The sequence below is a fragment of the Numida meleagris genome, chromosome 7 (genome assembly GCF_002078875.1).
Source record: "Numida meleagris isolate 19003 breed g44 Domestic line chromosome 7, NumMel1.0, whole genome shotgun sequence".
In the NCBI taxonomy this organism is placed as follows: domain Eukaryota; kingdom Metazoa; phylum Chordata; class Aves; order Galliformes; family Numididae; genus Numida; species Numida meleagris.
In genome coordinates this window covers 23,459,855-23,475,757 of record NC_034415.1, presented here as the reverse complement: position 1 = coordinate 23,475,757, position 15,903 = coordinate 23,459,855, and the positions used below count along the sequence as shown (strand labels likewise).

The window sequence follows — 15,903 nt, the reverse complement described above, 5'->3', positions numbered from 1 at the left end:
CATGGTAATAGGTGCTATAGAAATTAGTTAAAAGAAACAAATATTTGACATGTGTATGTCCATATTTAGGCATCTTGATAATTTCTGGCACCGTTATAAATTTCTGCATTGTACAGAAAGTTTGCCAGCAAGGAACAGAAGGAATATTGACTTTTTACTAGAATGACATTTCTATCAAATTAATTATAAACTCAGGAAATATTAATCTAATTGAAATAATACTGGTAAAAGAAAAATGTGTGTGTTTTTCCTGACAGTTTAATAGTTAACAGAAAAAGGAAGGACCTGAAATTCAGTAAGAATTAGACGAAGTCATTGTGAAGATTATAGTAATTCATATAAATACTATTGAAAAGTGCTAAAAATATCTGTTTACCTTATTAAAACTCCATCTGACAACTGTGGAAGTAATTTATTTGTTACTACAAATAAAGATAAATAATAAATATATATAATATTTATTAGTTCTATATCAAGACACATGCCAATCAGCAGTTTATTACATTTAACAAATTTTTGCAACACAACAGGAATGGCAATAACCAAATTAAAGTGGGATTCACCTTCCTGTTGCATTTTCATTTCCCAGATTAAAGATGGAGTATCCTAAAATACATTGTTTAAATTCAAAAATTGATGTACTCTTAATGAAGAAAAGAGACTATTTGCAAGGTTAGTAGAAGCCTCAAGCATATGCCTCAGGCAGATATGTGGATGGACTGCACTAAAAGCAGAGTAAAAGGGAGAACCTGTGAGAGAAATCTGAGAGATGAGGAGTTAGGAGGTGCTCCTCATGTCTTAGGCACAGTATTTCAGTGTAGAATGGTTTAAATGCACACTTCCATTAAAGCCCAGTATACAGACACAGACTTAGAATAATACTAGTTTTAAAAAAAAAAATAAATTGTAAAAACAGCGATGGTATGCATCTTGTTTGCATCTGTAGTGAAGCTGATAACGATCTGTAAATACTGAATTCTCTTTGATGTTGATGCCATTTTCTTTTTAGGTGCATGAGTGGAAAATGTAGTATTGAGTGCTCTTGACCCAAATAGTTCCCATCAGCATTCATGGCATCTTCCATTATATAGATAAACATATTCTTAGCACTCTGCAAGGAGAAGCTACAATGGCCTTCATCACCTCATTTGGTATTGATTGTCAAAAACAGGCTACACAAAGGCTGGGGAAGAATGTGTTTCAGAACATGCTTAGTTTGTGGTTGATTCTTGAATCAGGTAGTTTGCCTGGGGGCATACCAGATTTCCATCTTTTGTTAACTTCTGTTGTGTTATCTTCTGAGTAACATGGGATGATAATTCCTCTTTTAGTAACTATAATAATAATATTAATATTTTTTTGCCTGATACATTGCTTGATTTACTGAAGATTTATTGCCAGAAAGAATGAAATCTTTCTTTGCACCATGAAAAAACATGGAGCTTCTTAGTGGTCATCAGTACATATTCCTTGGTACACCAGACATGCATATGTTAGGTTATACATTTGTGGGAGGTTTACTTTGTGCACTGAAGCACACTGTTGCCGGCCCAGCATTACTCTTGGTTTATCTTCCTTTTGAAACACTCTCAAGAAAAAGAGATGACTATCAGACAGAAGCTTCTGAAGCACAGTGCTCAAAGGTCAGCACAACAGGGCTTTCAAACCTGGATTTCTCTCCTGTGTCAGGACAACTTTGAACTTGTGAAGGGGCACAGTTCTCATTTTAAGCAGCTGCTAGATGTGGTAAGCCTTAACAGTTCATACTTTCCTGGACAAGTGATGATCCAAAACCAGGTTGAAGCATCATGTCGTACTGTCTGAACAATACTAATGTTCTGACTTTTGCTCAAGGTTGCTTTGAGACTGAGAAACTGGTTGGCTGATTCTTAAATATTAGGATGGGCTTTCCAAGCTGTAACTCTGTTAGATTCAGGGGGTTTGAGATATCTAGAACTTGATTGAATTCCCTCAGGTCTTGGTTCTGACCATGTGAAAAAAATTATGCCACAAGTGATAACAGCATGTAGCTTGATTTTTGTTAGATTTACAAAAAGTAAAATAATTGGTGCTGCTTTAGTCTCTGCAACTTTCTCTTGAGAGACAAGTAGTATTCACAGGGAAAAATTGCTTTTCCTGCTTGTGAACAGTAGGTGGGTAGAAGCCATTCTTTGGGGCTCGTTAACTATAAAATAAAACGAACTCACTCTAAATTCTTGCCATATCCCAAAGCTGGATGTTGGAAACAGAACATTTTGCTCCAGTGGCATGTTATGGTGAGGTTTGCACACACCTATTCCCATGAGTCTTGTCTTTAATCTGAGCTTTCTAAAGATACCAATAAACTTGATTATTTATCCCTGTTCAGGAGCTAGCTTTATGCATGTTTTTCTGAATAGCAGTTCTTATTTTTGTTCTGAAAGAGCTTTGTCTGTGTAAGGATACAAAGCATGATAGATGGGAAGGGTTTTAAAAGCAGCTGATACTTCTGAATGATGTGGTATAGAGAATTATATTCCACCTGTAATGGCAGTATTAACTCTGCCCTTATATCAAACACCTGTGCTTTTGTTATAGAAGTATTACAAATCTGTTTCTTCTATAAAATGTAAATTTTATTATCATATCATCAAATATATCATGGCTGCATGTTGCTTATTTTTATTAACTTTGTCACATAATAAAGATTGTGTGAGGATTACACAGAAATGTATCACTTCTCCAGAAAAGTTTATTTAGGTAAGCATTTGCATATTCTCCATATGTTGATTCGCCAGTGAGGCAGGCAACCCTTATCTAAAGGATGCCCACATAAATAATACTGTAAATATATAAAAGACACTTACCAGAGAGTAGCTAAATAAACCGTAGCATAATAAGAAAATGATAAACACTTTTGTATTAGTTACTAAATGCAGTGGTTATATTTGACAGAACACTGAACCGAGACACGGGAGATCATATTCACTGGGTAGAGCAAATCTGCCTATCTGCTTGCCTCATATATATATAGTGCCTTATATATATATATAGTGGGGAAAATGTTGTTATTGACTTCCTTTGTAAAACAATTTTAAGATTTAATGCTGAATAATGCTGTATATGAGATATGTATTGTTTATAGACTATTGAACACAGAAATACAACATCAAAGTGATGCTTTGTGTCTAGAAATTATCCAGAGTGCAGATTTACAAGTGTTCTGGAGGGTGCTACAGCCTTTAAAAAGCATGAATACAATTTAGACCATTTAAACTGGGGAATCACTGGTAACAGGAACCACATAGCAGAGATGTCCATGACAGGACCCAGAGAAAAGACTGCAGCTCTGTACCAGTGCTTTGAATCACTTCCTATTTATTCTTCAGCCCACAAAAAAAATTATTCCATTATATAAATCATGTTTAACTTCTATATAAGTTCTACAGTTTTTAAGTGTTGGCTATAATTTAATTTAATTTATGCGTGACAAAGAATTAAGGTGAGCATGTCAGTATTGTAAACACAATAGTTTTATCACTCAATTGAGAAACGAAGTAGTCTGTGCACAGGCAGAACAACTTCAGAACATATCCATTCTTTTTTCCTTTGCCATTTATTATTGGTACTCTGATTCCTCATTACGTTGCACAGGATGAGGAGGATTGTGTGTGAATCCTTTTACAAGTATCTTCTCCAGCATTACAGGTGTAATATATCATTCTCTTCCAGCATTTCTACATAGATTTAGTTCTAAAAATAGATATTCCCTGAACAGAAAATCAGTTCCGCACCGCTCATTCTCACATCCTAGGCCATTCAGTCAGGGTGGTTATTTAGAACATCTTCTACAGCACAGCTCAAAAACTCAATGAGCTTGATGAGCACAGACAAAATAGAAATTATGTCTTATGAAAGGCCACGGAAGATTTTTTTCCTGCTACAACAGTATCATTATGCTCTGACAGTTCCTGTTTAAGTTCTGCTCTTCCTTAGTTTCCTGAGCCACTTTCTAGACCAATCTATCATGCACAGTCTTCTGGTTTGATTGCCTGAAAATATGTTTATGTAGGTCAGCTTGAAATATAACATTTGAGAAATCGAAGGAATATGAAACCAGATTAAAATTCCTCTTAAGACCAAGTGTGCTTGTTTAGATAACGCTCTCCCTACAGGTTTTTCTTTTAGAATAAATGCCTCTTTAAAACTTTTTTGGTTGATTAATCAATATATTATTAGTAAGATCTTTTGCTCAGAAAGAAATTTATTAAAGACGATTCCTGAGGAAAAAGGTCTGTTCCTTCTAAGGAGAAGCCTCTTTTCTGTCACATGTTCTGTGCATGAAACTACCTGTTTTTATGCATATAAATGCATGTGCATTTATGCTACACACCTAGAGTATTTCTTTATAGACTGCTTCTGTTCTTGTATATCTCAAAATTTCCCCATTAAGTAACATTTATTACTATAAATGCTTACAGAGGACCTATTCAGCTGTGAAGTTCATCTAAGAAAGGAGCAACAATAAAAACTATTATGGTTATCATTATCCGAACAACATTTATGTGATACATATCCGTAACAAAAAGTGTAAAAAGAAGAGACATTTGTTTATGAGAGAAATGGTCTGCAGTCTAAGTTAGCCTTCATTAGAGCATCATGTCTACAATGATGTTACAGTAAGACTTTCAATTAGCTTTTGTATAGAAAAAAACCTGTTTACCAATTACGTTGTAGCCAAGGTCAGTGAGATGGAAAGAAAATGTGGGAGAAGTACTAAGTACAAGCTATAGCCATAAATCTACTGTTCTGACATGGGTAAGCTAATGTATCTTTTCTCCACCTCTAATTTTTAAGGTAATATATTATTGGAAGCCAGGTTAATGTGCTAAAAGCAGAAACATTATTTATTTTTTCCCTGGCATTTGACATAGTTCTAGAATCAAAGACTGAAATTCTGTATTTCAGCATTTATTAGGGATTAATGTATAGGTGCGGTGAATCTTCTCTTCTTGGACAGAATGCTGAATATCTGTGCCAATATGTGTGTCTGTTAGGTTATTCTTATGCACTGGTTCACGTGCAGAACAATAATTACAAATTCATTTCTTGACTTTGCTTCACTAAAATTCTCACCAGCAATATTTCACTAATGTGTTTATAGCCCTAATAAGTTTCAGTGAACCTCAGTAAAAGAATGTTAACGGCCATAAGTAGATTTCTAAAGTTTAGATGTAATAATTCGTGGTTAAAATATTGAATTATTGTAGTGTCATGTGACTTGAGAATTCAAGAGGTGAAGTGGAGTGAATTTAAGGTACTGGCACAGAAAAGACCAGTATTCCCTTCACAGAGTTTTATTCAAAGTGAAACATCCATTACTGTTAAAAAGAGGTTACAGTCAAATTTCCAGAGAAATTTAGTTCATAAAGGGCTCAGAAAAAAAACAAAAGCCAACACTATATATCTTACCACTGAATAAAATTAACAGTTACATCTCTCCCACCACTGTCAAATTGAAGTCCTGAAAAGAGAGGACAACATGATGCAACCTCCTGAGAGGACAGAAAAACACAAAAGAGAAGAATCTCATTCTTTTGTATATTTAGGGTCCTGCCTAGGAGAAACCCATGGGTTACAGCTCTGGAGAGAAGAGAGATCTAGGAGGGATGGCTGACTTTTAAGAATCATCTCCTCCAAACACACTGTAAGTAGAAGCAAAGACAGGTGACCTGGGAGAAATATAAAGACACTGAACATGCAGGGATGGCATTTAGAAAGCTAAAGCTCACCCGGAGTTGAACCTGGTGAGGGACCTGAATGACAGCAAGGAAACTTAATACGAGTACTTAGCAGTAAAAGACAAGGGAAAACATTTCTAAACCCCAAATAGGACAGGGGATAAAAGGCACAGGGAAGACTAAGGATATTTGAACTTCTCAGTCTTTGTTGTTAACAGCAACTTTCAGGAATCCCAGGTCCCTGATATTAACGGTGAAGTGTGGTGCAAGAAAGGATGTGAGAGTATCCAGTTAGGGAACATTTAAACAAACTGGATTGGCTGTTTGGTGGTCTTATCAATGTGTATAATACCCAGTGGCAAGGTGTAAAGAAGACAGCTGTTCTCTGTGATGCCCAGTGAAAGAATAAGAGGCCATGCATGCAAATGATACCCGGAATTCCATTCAAAGAAAGCACTTTTTTTTTACTGTAAAGTTAGTTAAACATTTTTGACTATGTTAAAATACTTGGTCCATTCTCTATGTGATTACGAAGATTAAAGGCCTTTTGTGTGATTCAAAGAGCTTCAAATGTACTGTGTATTTAAATTTTCTGTGTGTGCCTGCTTGTTGCGCAACAATAATGAAATGTTTTGTCCTCTCTACATAATTCTCAAGGCTTATAACAAATCCCAATGTTTTCATATCTCCTTAAACAAAGGTTGAAAGGGAGATAAACAGGGGAGTCAGTGCATGGTGAGGGAGTATGATTTCATCTTCCCACTTTCATGCAGTGCAAATGGCAGTTTCTTGCTGTAACTGTGACCTGAGAAATATAACCATGGAATAGTAGTGCTAAGGGAAAGGAAGTCTTTTTTTTTTTTTTTTTTTTTTTTTTTAAGTATCTATCTTTGTTCTGATGCCTACTTCACAATAGGGAAGAGGAAGGATATTTGTTTTGCTTACATGGGTTGCAGGCATCTGGCTTGCTTATTTCATCAGTTTAAGAAATATGTGCATAATAATAAAGTTCTAGTAAGTGTTAGTGATTTTTAATGCAGCCATTACTTAAAATTCCATTGATTTCTTACAATATTAGATATTTTGGCACTGATTTCAGGGAGATTTTGATCCTTTCCTCATAAAAGTGAGTGGGAATTAGGAAGTCAGCATGTCTTTCCAAAGCTAACCTTAAATCCTCAAGGATTCTTGTGTGAAGAGATAAAAAGAATAAATTCAGAGAGGTAATCAGTCTGGTCTAAATGGTACTTTTATTTACCTTCAGTGCTGTAAAGAAACTGCAAGGTGTGCAAGACTTTTGGTTCCTTTAGTTCATAAAATCTACACGAGCTGATTATGATCATGCAGAAAAATCCACTGCGTAGTCTTATTAGAAAAGGGTTCTGGGTTTTGTGTTCATACCAGTAGGTCATATTGCCTCATTTAACTTAGAAAGGTACTAGGATTATTCAAATAACTTACTTGGCATTTCAATCTGAAAGCCAGGAACAAAGATGTCTCAGCTGTGCCTGTAGACTCTTTCATTAAATTGCTGCAAACTCTTTCAATGCAATTTTTTTTTGAGACCCAATGAGTTAATGAGCCTATTCTCTTGAAAAAATACATACAGTAATTTTCTAACATTTCCATAGAAAAATAGTATGTATAGGGTATATGCTTGTTTGTGTCAATTTGTTTGGTATACAGAACATTAGCAGGATGTGCAAAGTGATGTAGTACTTGCTATTAAGAAGTAAGCACTTACCATTGGTTGCTACACAGTGATGTACTATAACTTCATTCTATTAGTTTAGGCGCTGAAACAGAGAACAAGATAACATTTCTGTCAAAAGGTGTTAGTGTAATTCACCAGAGATAGAAGCACAGAATGAGAAAGTTTCTGGCAATTTTCAGTTTGCACCTGGGTGATCACCATAGTATCTGAGCTTGAGTTTAATCTCAAGGAAAGTTCAGAATAGAGCATCCACATGGATGGGTAAGTGAGCTAGCCTGTATTTCCATGTGGTGCATGTTAGTAAGTTCAACTCCCTTTTATTTTATTTTTTTTATATATTTAAGATGTATGAGCCAGAAAGAGCATGAGCCAGGAAGAGCCTGGCTTGTCATTCAAACCACAGGTTGCATTTACATGGCTGACAGTTAGAACAATTCTCTCTTCACCAGTAATAAACAATTAGATATGAACATCATGGAAAGACAATAAACTAGAACTCTAGAATGATATCTTTAATGCTATTTTTTACTATGGGCCTATATACTGAAAACCACCAGAATACTGGCGTAAGGGAACTGTTATGTCACAGCTTGAAATGATTGATGATTGAGCACCTGGTGAAGGGGGTGGCTAGCCTAGGAAGCACAGGTGCAAGCAATTCACTTGTGCTTCCCAGGTGAACCCAGGGTCCACCCCTCGCTGCACTCATTTAAGGGCTAGCCTCTGAAGTGAGGAACTATTGAAGGGCTATTTCCTGAGAAGAAGAGGTCTGTAGGTAGAAGATCCTATCATTGGTTGGGTGAGTCAACTTTTTCCTATATATCATTATTGATATTTGTGATGATACTTTGCCTGGTATTGCAAAGAACTTAACAGAATCAATTGCATTGTTCTGAAGGACTAACGTCTGAATATAGAGGTCAAAAATTACTCTTAAAGTTTTAAAACGGCAAAGAAAGATTTTTAAAGCAAAGTTGCTTCTTTAACATAAAGTGGGAGTGTGAAAGAGAAAAATTCTGGTTGGCTCTTTGAGTTGTTGTGAAATACATCAAATTTTAAAATACTAACATGTCTTTTATATTTTAAACCCACCAAACACGCTAAGAAAAGAATATTCCTGAAGTTGTGGTGTCTCACATTTGAAAGCTAGGCTGCCTGTGGTTTTAATTTAAATGTGTGATTGGATGCAGCTTTGTTCCACGGGGGAGCAAAGGACTAAACAGTTGTTTTTGAGAGATATGCTCGTAAGCATCTTCATGGGACTGATATAGTAGGGACTGACAATCAGGTAATAGAAACTGGAGGATGGGGAAGATAGAGGATGGGTTTTGGGATTAGAAAGCAGGATGTTCTACTTTTACAGACCTTGTAATAGCAAGTGACGTTTTTAAGACTGAGGGCTTGGTGGTGTTAAGAGCTTGTAAAGTTGTGAAAATTCAGGGTTATGATAAAAGCCAATAAGTGAAGGAAGAGATATGCAAAGCTGAGGTACAACAAATACTGGATAAGGATGGCACCTCTGAAAAGCGTGAGGACTGACGACAGGCTGCTGTGTAACTGGAGAGGTTGCTGTGCTGTGGGTTGTCCATGTAGACTTCCATGTGAGCATGTGGTGTTGTACAGTCTCTAAGTACGTAATCTCACATTGTTTTCAAGTACGAGGTAGTAATTTAATGAGTAGTGATCCAGTATTTTTTTTATCATGTTCACTATGTGCTTCCAGGCTACAATATATCCTGTTTACTATACACTATTTAAATGCTATGCTAAAGGCAGAATAATTAACTTCCTTATGGGCTTTTCTGTAGCATTCATTACTGTAAGACTGGAATATCCTACAATTGGAAATAAATTGACACCTCAAAGCATGTTCCTTGAGGACAAACTATTTCTGCTCTCAAGCATAGAGAAATGTCAGGCATACTGTATATGCCCAGTTTGGAATACTTGAGACTTGCTTTGTTTGAGGACTCACTGGTATGCAGTACTTTGATGTATACACCTTATTTTCTTCAGTTGCAGCTGAGACTACTCAGCCATTCTGTAAATTGCAATCTGAAATAATGATACAAATAGGAGCACCTGTGAGAATCTTCTGGTTAAGTTGCTTGCTGTGGGTTTGGAATTTCTGACAGAAAAAAAAAAAGGGTTATTTGCAACTCTGTTTTGTATGAGGTAGATCTTGTGCACTCCTACTGTCATGTTGAGGCTTTAGTGCAGTAATTTACAATGCTGCGAGGAAAGAGCTTGGGATTATTTATGATCTTCACTAAGTTGGAGCAGGTGGATGAGACTGGAAAAAACTTTCAAAATTGCCCAACAATGTAGAAGCAGAACTCCCATTTTCAGAAGCACATAAATTGCTTGTAAGCTTAGGTGCTTTGGAAAATTACTTTGTCTTTTTCTGCAATAAAGATGATGAAATAATATCTATATCATTGCTGAAAGACAAAAATTCTAATCTGAAAATTATCTACATGCAATTTGCAGTAGTACTTCAAAATTTAGTTGAAAGCTATTAAAGAAGCATAGCTGAATTAAATAAATGCAATATATCTGTCTTGTGAACAACATATAATGATACTTGGAAAAAAAAATCCATTACGTAACAAGCCTGATTCTTTAGAGAATGTGAACACTTCTTGTGGCAACATCCTTAACTTTTCTAACAGCAGTAGAAATGTTTGGTCTTCATTCTTACTTGAAACACTATAGCAAATCTTGTCTGAGAGAGAAGAAATCTCATTGGACTTGCATAAATAAATATGCAACATGTTTATGAACACTTCAGACTGTTTTAAACTCAGTATTGAGCACACTATAGTCATTGTGTAGACAAAGGCATACCTGTACTATGAGGCCATCATGAGCAAAACAGCATAGTTGAATTTAAAACTGATTACACGCAGTAATTTAAGAAATAATTTAGTATATTAACATCGATTAGTGCTAACAGCCTAGTATAATGAAAATACATAAATTGCTTCTCAAAATCTATGGCAAAGGATGAAATAGTACAGGCAGTATCACTTATGAAACTGAGGAACATTTTCATAATTAGTAACTAATTCATATGGTGCAGAACATAAAACTGTGCTTGATTCTAATTCTTTCCCTATATGTTTATTCCAGATCTCATATGCTTACCATTTCCCTTAAATACTTCTGTTTTCTGTAATGCTCCTCTGAAGTATTTGGAGGACCGCTCATAAAAAGTGTAATGCTTTCTCATGAGAATAAATAACTTGTATTGCCATAACGTTCATTTTAAACCAGCTTTTGACTATGAACTGACTTGAGATCTCCAAGTTCAGTTTTGCTGTATTTTCCAGAGTTTGTGGTATTGATCTGACTTAGCTCTGCGCTCTCAGTCTCCTAAACTTTTGAAATGCAGTCAGTAAGTCTGCTCTACCATATAGTTGCAACCAGTGTTTTCAGGAAACTTTTTCACTGTCAGTTCAGCAGGTTCCAAGTATACTTAAATAATATATACTTACTGATATTCTCTAAGGCTGATTCTCAGGTTGGTTTCGTGCAGCACAGATTGAAATAGTTCATAAAAGTGCAGGTATATTACATCTGTGAGATTAACATGATCAACCCCACTTTCAGTTTAAAATAATAAAATCATTTTTGACAGGTCTCACTTCCTGTAAAATCATTTTGTCTGGCATTATTTATGTTCTCTCCTTTAATTCTTTATCAACTGAATCCCATATCAGCTTTTTCCTCTATTTTCCCCAGGATTTATAGTTACCTGGGTCATCTGCTTTGCCCTTCGTGAATATTTGCATCATCTTCTGATACTGTAAGAATTTTTTTCCCTAGTACTGTTAACTTTGTTAAAAGTAGCATCTGTTTGTAGACAACTGTAAGTTTCTAAGAATAATTGACTGAAAAGGCACTTATCCAAATTAATTATTGTGTAACATTTTGAAGCTCAGAAGGTGAATCATTCAGTTAGATATAGGCAAAACTGTACAAACACCATGAACAGTTTCAGATTGTCTGGGCATCATGGGTTGTAATGTGTCTTCTGGGATGTTTGGGACTGAGTCCAGCCCTGACACTCCTTATGATTCTCTCTACTGCAGGAAAATAGAATGATTTCCAATAGCTATGTCTAATACAACAAATCCTGTCTATTTCTTTATCTGCATTTAAAAGATTTATAATAGAGAATAGTTAACTTTGTTTGCTGCAGTCAGCTTGCTAAAAAGAAGTGCATAAGAAAGGATATAAATGCAGTATTTGTTGCAGAGCAAGGAAAGTGCAGGAAAGTAAACTTTGACCAATCCTTTTGCATTCACTCAGCTGTGGTTTGGCCTTGACATCACTCATTTCTGTCCTGACAGTGATGATGATTCTTTTTGGATGAGGTTAAATTCATTGCATCGCATAGTATTTTTTTTGAAGTCCATTAGGGAATTGCATAGAAATGCAGTTCATAATATTACAGCAGTACTCGCATGCGATCTCTGCCATAAAATTATCTTCATGCACATAGTGAACATCTTGACTCCGTCTATGTTAATGGCAAAGTCATCATTTCATGCAAGCAGGCAAAGGATTTTTGTCTGAATTTTAATTCATTGTCAGCCCTTTTCATTATCAATGAAGAAATGAAAATGATGAAACTGAATTCACTTCTTTTCTTCTTCAGCTACAAACTATAACTTAACTTAAGAATCTTGAACATATTTATTTTCTAAACCATTCACAATGAAACTTGGAAAAGAATTGCTGCTACAACACAGTCTTTCCCAAAGGGTAGGTTGGGGGCCAATCTGTGGAGGATGCTGAACAGGGAATTCAGCCTTAACTACTGACTCTTCCTTCTGTGCCTCCTCCTTCCTCTTGTGTTTATACCTGAACTTTCAGAGGTCATTGATCCACTCTGGTTGGCCGTGGTAGTGGGCAGGTTTCAGTCAGATATGGAACATGTGGGAAAAAATATATGGGGAAAACTTACAGTAACAGTTTTGTGCTGATAGATTTTGTTATAGTAAAATGTAAATATCAATAGGTGACAATTCCTGTATTCTCTCTCCTTACTGCCTGGCATATTGCACGCTCAGGATTGAAATGCTAGTCCTTAATCTTTTTTCCTCTGTATATTGATTTATTTATATATACATAAATATATGCATATAAATTATACGTTTAATGTGGAGAAGACAGAGGAGATCTTATCGATGTTTATAAATATCTAAAGGGTGGGAGTCAAGTGGATGGGGTCAGGTGGTTTTCAGTGGCGCCCAGTGACAGGACAAGGGGAAATGGGCACAAACTGGAACCTTATGGAAGTTCCATACAAACATGAGTTAAAACCCCTTTGAAAAGAGAATGACAGAGCCACTAGAACAGTCTGCCTGGAGAAGTGGTGGAGATGTCCAAAACTCACGTGGATGCTTTTCTCTGCAACCTGCTGCAGGGAACCTGCTTTAGCAGAGGTGTTGGGCTGGATGATCTGCAGAGCTCACTTCCCACCCCTACAATTCTGTGAGATATGGTAATTGATTTGTACTATAAAACACTTGTAATAGAACTGCAATTAATTTTCAAGTATGTTTCTTACTTAAATGATTTTGACAGCATTAGAAGTTCTTAATGAGTTAAATACTGGAGTTAAGTACTGCACAAGCTCTGTGAGTCACTTTGTGTTTTCTTGATAAGAGCTGAGGCAGAATGAGGTTGATCTGAGAAAACAGATGCTTTTCAATGCTGAAACACAAGTTTCATTTCCTAATCCGTTTAAAATAATCGTAAATTATCTTTGAGCCCTCTAGAGAAGTCATCTTCTGAAGCTGTGATTCAAACTGCATCATAGCCAGGTCTGGATTTTGTGACACAATGTATGTGTATTTTTTTCCTCATAGTTCTCCTTTCTCCACTTTTCTACTATGCGTGTTTCTCTTTTATTTTGGCATTGATTCTGCAGTACTACTCAGACGCACTCATGTGAGCCCACACAATGTAAGGTAGGTGCAGCAAATTGCACAATCAAGCCCATTAAATAGAATTTTACTTCCATAACAAAATATGACAGCTGTCACTTAAAACTGAGAATTCCTTTTTCCAACAAGCATATTTTATTCTGAGACAACATCAGAGGAGATCCTCCCCCCTCAAAAGAGATAGAAAAGTAGATTATAATACAATTATCTTAATCTCTTTTAATCACCTGAACAAATACGTAGTCTGGATATGGACTGACTTACATGTTTGATGCCACAAGGTGGGGGTAAGAAAATTCCTAGCAACTGACCCACATTTCTTTGGTGTTCAATTTGAAAAGTAAAATAGTCTTGAAATTTTTAATTATTCCATCTGGTTCATACAGAAACTACTCTAAGCTGAAAACTCAGTGCAGCATAGGCTTCAGGTTCTATATGACCACTTGTGTTATGTTTGGATCATTGCAGCGCTTGCTGTGCCTGAGTATGTGCCAGAAAACCTAAGATAATCATAGGTGGAACACAGAAAGTGAACTTTTCCTCTGCATTATGGCCTTTTCATACAGTCTGTAAGTAGAGAGTTTCAGAGTTACTTTACAGCAAAACTCATAGGAGGACTTCCAGGAATATGCTGTGGTATTTTTATTCCTTCTTAACTATGACTTTTATGAATAAGAATTGAAATGCATGCTACTGATAATTCCAATTCTAGAAGAAGTCTCTTTGTAGAACAGAAATACTGGCTTTAGCTCCTGAGCTCGTGTGTGTGGATGTGTATATGCTTTTAAATGAAGGCAACAGTCCCAGATTTGGCTAGGAATGTAAAATGTTTAGTAGTTAGATTTAGGTTGTCTTCTGCTTTTTATATGATGCTTGAAGTCTGAATGCATTAACACACACATAAGAAAAGTGCAGAAACTCATGTACATGTAAGTGGCAAATTAGATAGTAATGACAATGTAGTGGGCTAAAAGGATACTTGGATAGAATATGCTGAAAGTGTTTGTCTGATAGGATTTCTGCTTCTATTTGAAATTTCAATCTGTAGGACTGTCAAATGTTTGCCTTATAAAGGGATAACATAGTAACATAATCTAAACAACATTAGCATTTTCATTCACATTAGAGAAGTTTAGGGAAGTTAGCACACCAGAATCTATGGGATTCTCACACTGAAGTTTCTGTAATCTGTTTTAAAAAAGATCTGTAGTATAAGTAATAAAATGCTCTTGAGAGATCATGGGGAAGCATATGCCTGATATCTATTAAATTGAGAGTGGCATGGACAATTGTACTGGATGCTGCCCAGTCTTGTTATCTGGCAGTGTATTTCACACAGCAAAAAATGCTCCTGTAGAATATTTTACTAAATCTTGTTTAAAAGATATATTATTGAAGTCATTAGATAATGTAATGGTGGGCATCATCTCCAAGGGCTACTGAAGAAGGTAATCTAGGTCCAAGCTAGTTCAGCGTGTTACTAAAATGCTGACTACTGGGGCATACTGGGAGCAATACCACTCCGTAACTGTAATGAAATACCATTTCCATAATGGCCATTGACAGACAGGATGCTGTGCTAGATGGATCTTTGTCTGATTCAGTCCTTCTCCTGCTATGTTATGCTTACAAAGGAGCCATGTTACACTGAAAAAAAAGTGCTTGAAAGTCTGTAAATAGTGAGTAATGGGCTACCCAGACTGGTGGGATTTCTGATGTGTTCTTGCTAGTACTGCTGTGAGCTAAGATCACAGAATTGCTGAGGTTTTCTGTTCAGACTGCATGTAATGTTCTGAAAGGAGTATGAAGTTTTGAATAAAATACGTAAGTGGTGATAAATAATGAGAAATTGAAACTGGCAGTGAGGATGATGGCTTATTCCAAGGGCCTAGCCTGACCTTCTTGGGTCTTCAGGTAAAGCTTCCACTGGATTAATTTTTAGAAATGTAATCTACAAAAAATGACATTATTTCTTCAGTGTTTACTCAAAAATTGCCAAAGAAAGCTTGCCATATCAATTATGTTAAGTTCAGTGGGAGATTTGCCTATGTGAGGACTGTGCTGAACAAGGTTGCCTCCATTAATGGAAAGATTTTATTCCACTGAATACACTTGGAATTATAATGAACTGGAATATCTATTTGCATTTCTGTGAACGAAATACAAAATCCTTGTACTATTGGTACAATTTTGCTCATCTGGTTAAGAACTTTGTTTTAATGGGACTATTCTGAGGTAATCCTTATTTGAATTTTTGTTTTTTTCTATGTTTTTTTTCCATAGATTATACATAGAACTGGCTCATTATAGCAGAGTTTATACCATTGGAGGCCAGGCTTTGATATCAAAGTCGGAATATGAGTTGACAAGTATTTGGAGAAAAATATCCAAGTTACAGAATTTATAGAACCTTTAGCTTTGTTAAATAATATTTAATAATAAGCTGTTGACTGGATGTCATTAGAAAGAACCATTTCGATGTAGTTTTTTATACATGCTTCATAAAGCTGTA

The 15,903-nt window shown here is 35.9% G+C and overlaps 1 protein-coding gene and 1 long non-coding RNA gene across 6 annotated transcripts in view; both read left to right on the top strand.

The window, feature by feature from the left end:
* Positions 1-15,903, top strand: part of LOC110402371 (cytosolic carboxypeptidase 6-like) — an 865,976-nt gene that overhangs the window by 93,460 nt on the left and 756,613 nt on the right. The window lies entirely within an intron of this gene.
* Positions 8,188-15,903, top strand: part of LOC110402372 — a 29,843-nt gene continuing 22,127 nt past the window's right edge. For both annotated transcript variants that reach the window (XR_002441057.1, XR_002441058.1), the window contains exon 1: positions 8,188-8,233. This is a non-coding gene — a long non-coding RNA (uncharacterized LOC110402372). The remainder of the gene's footprint in view (positions 8,234-15,903) is intronic.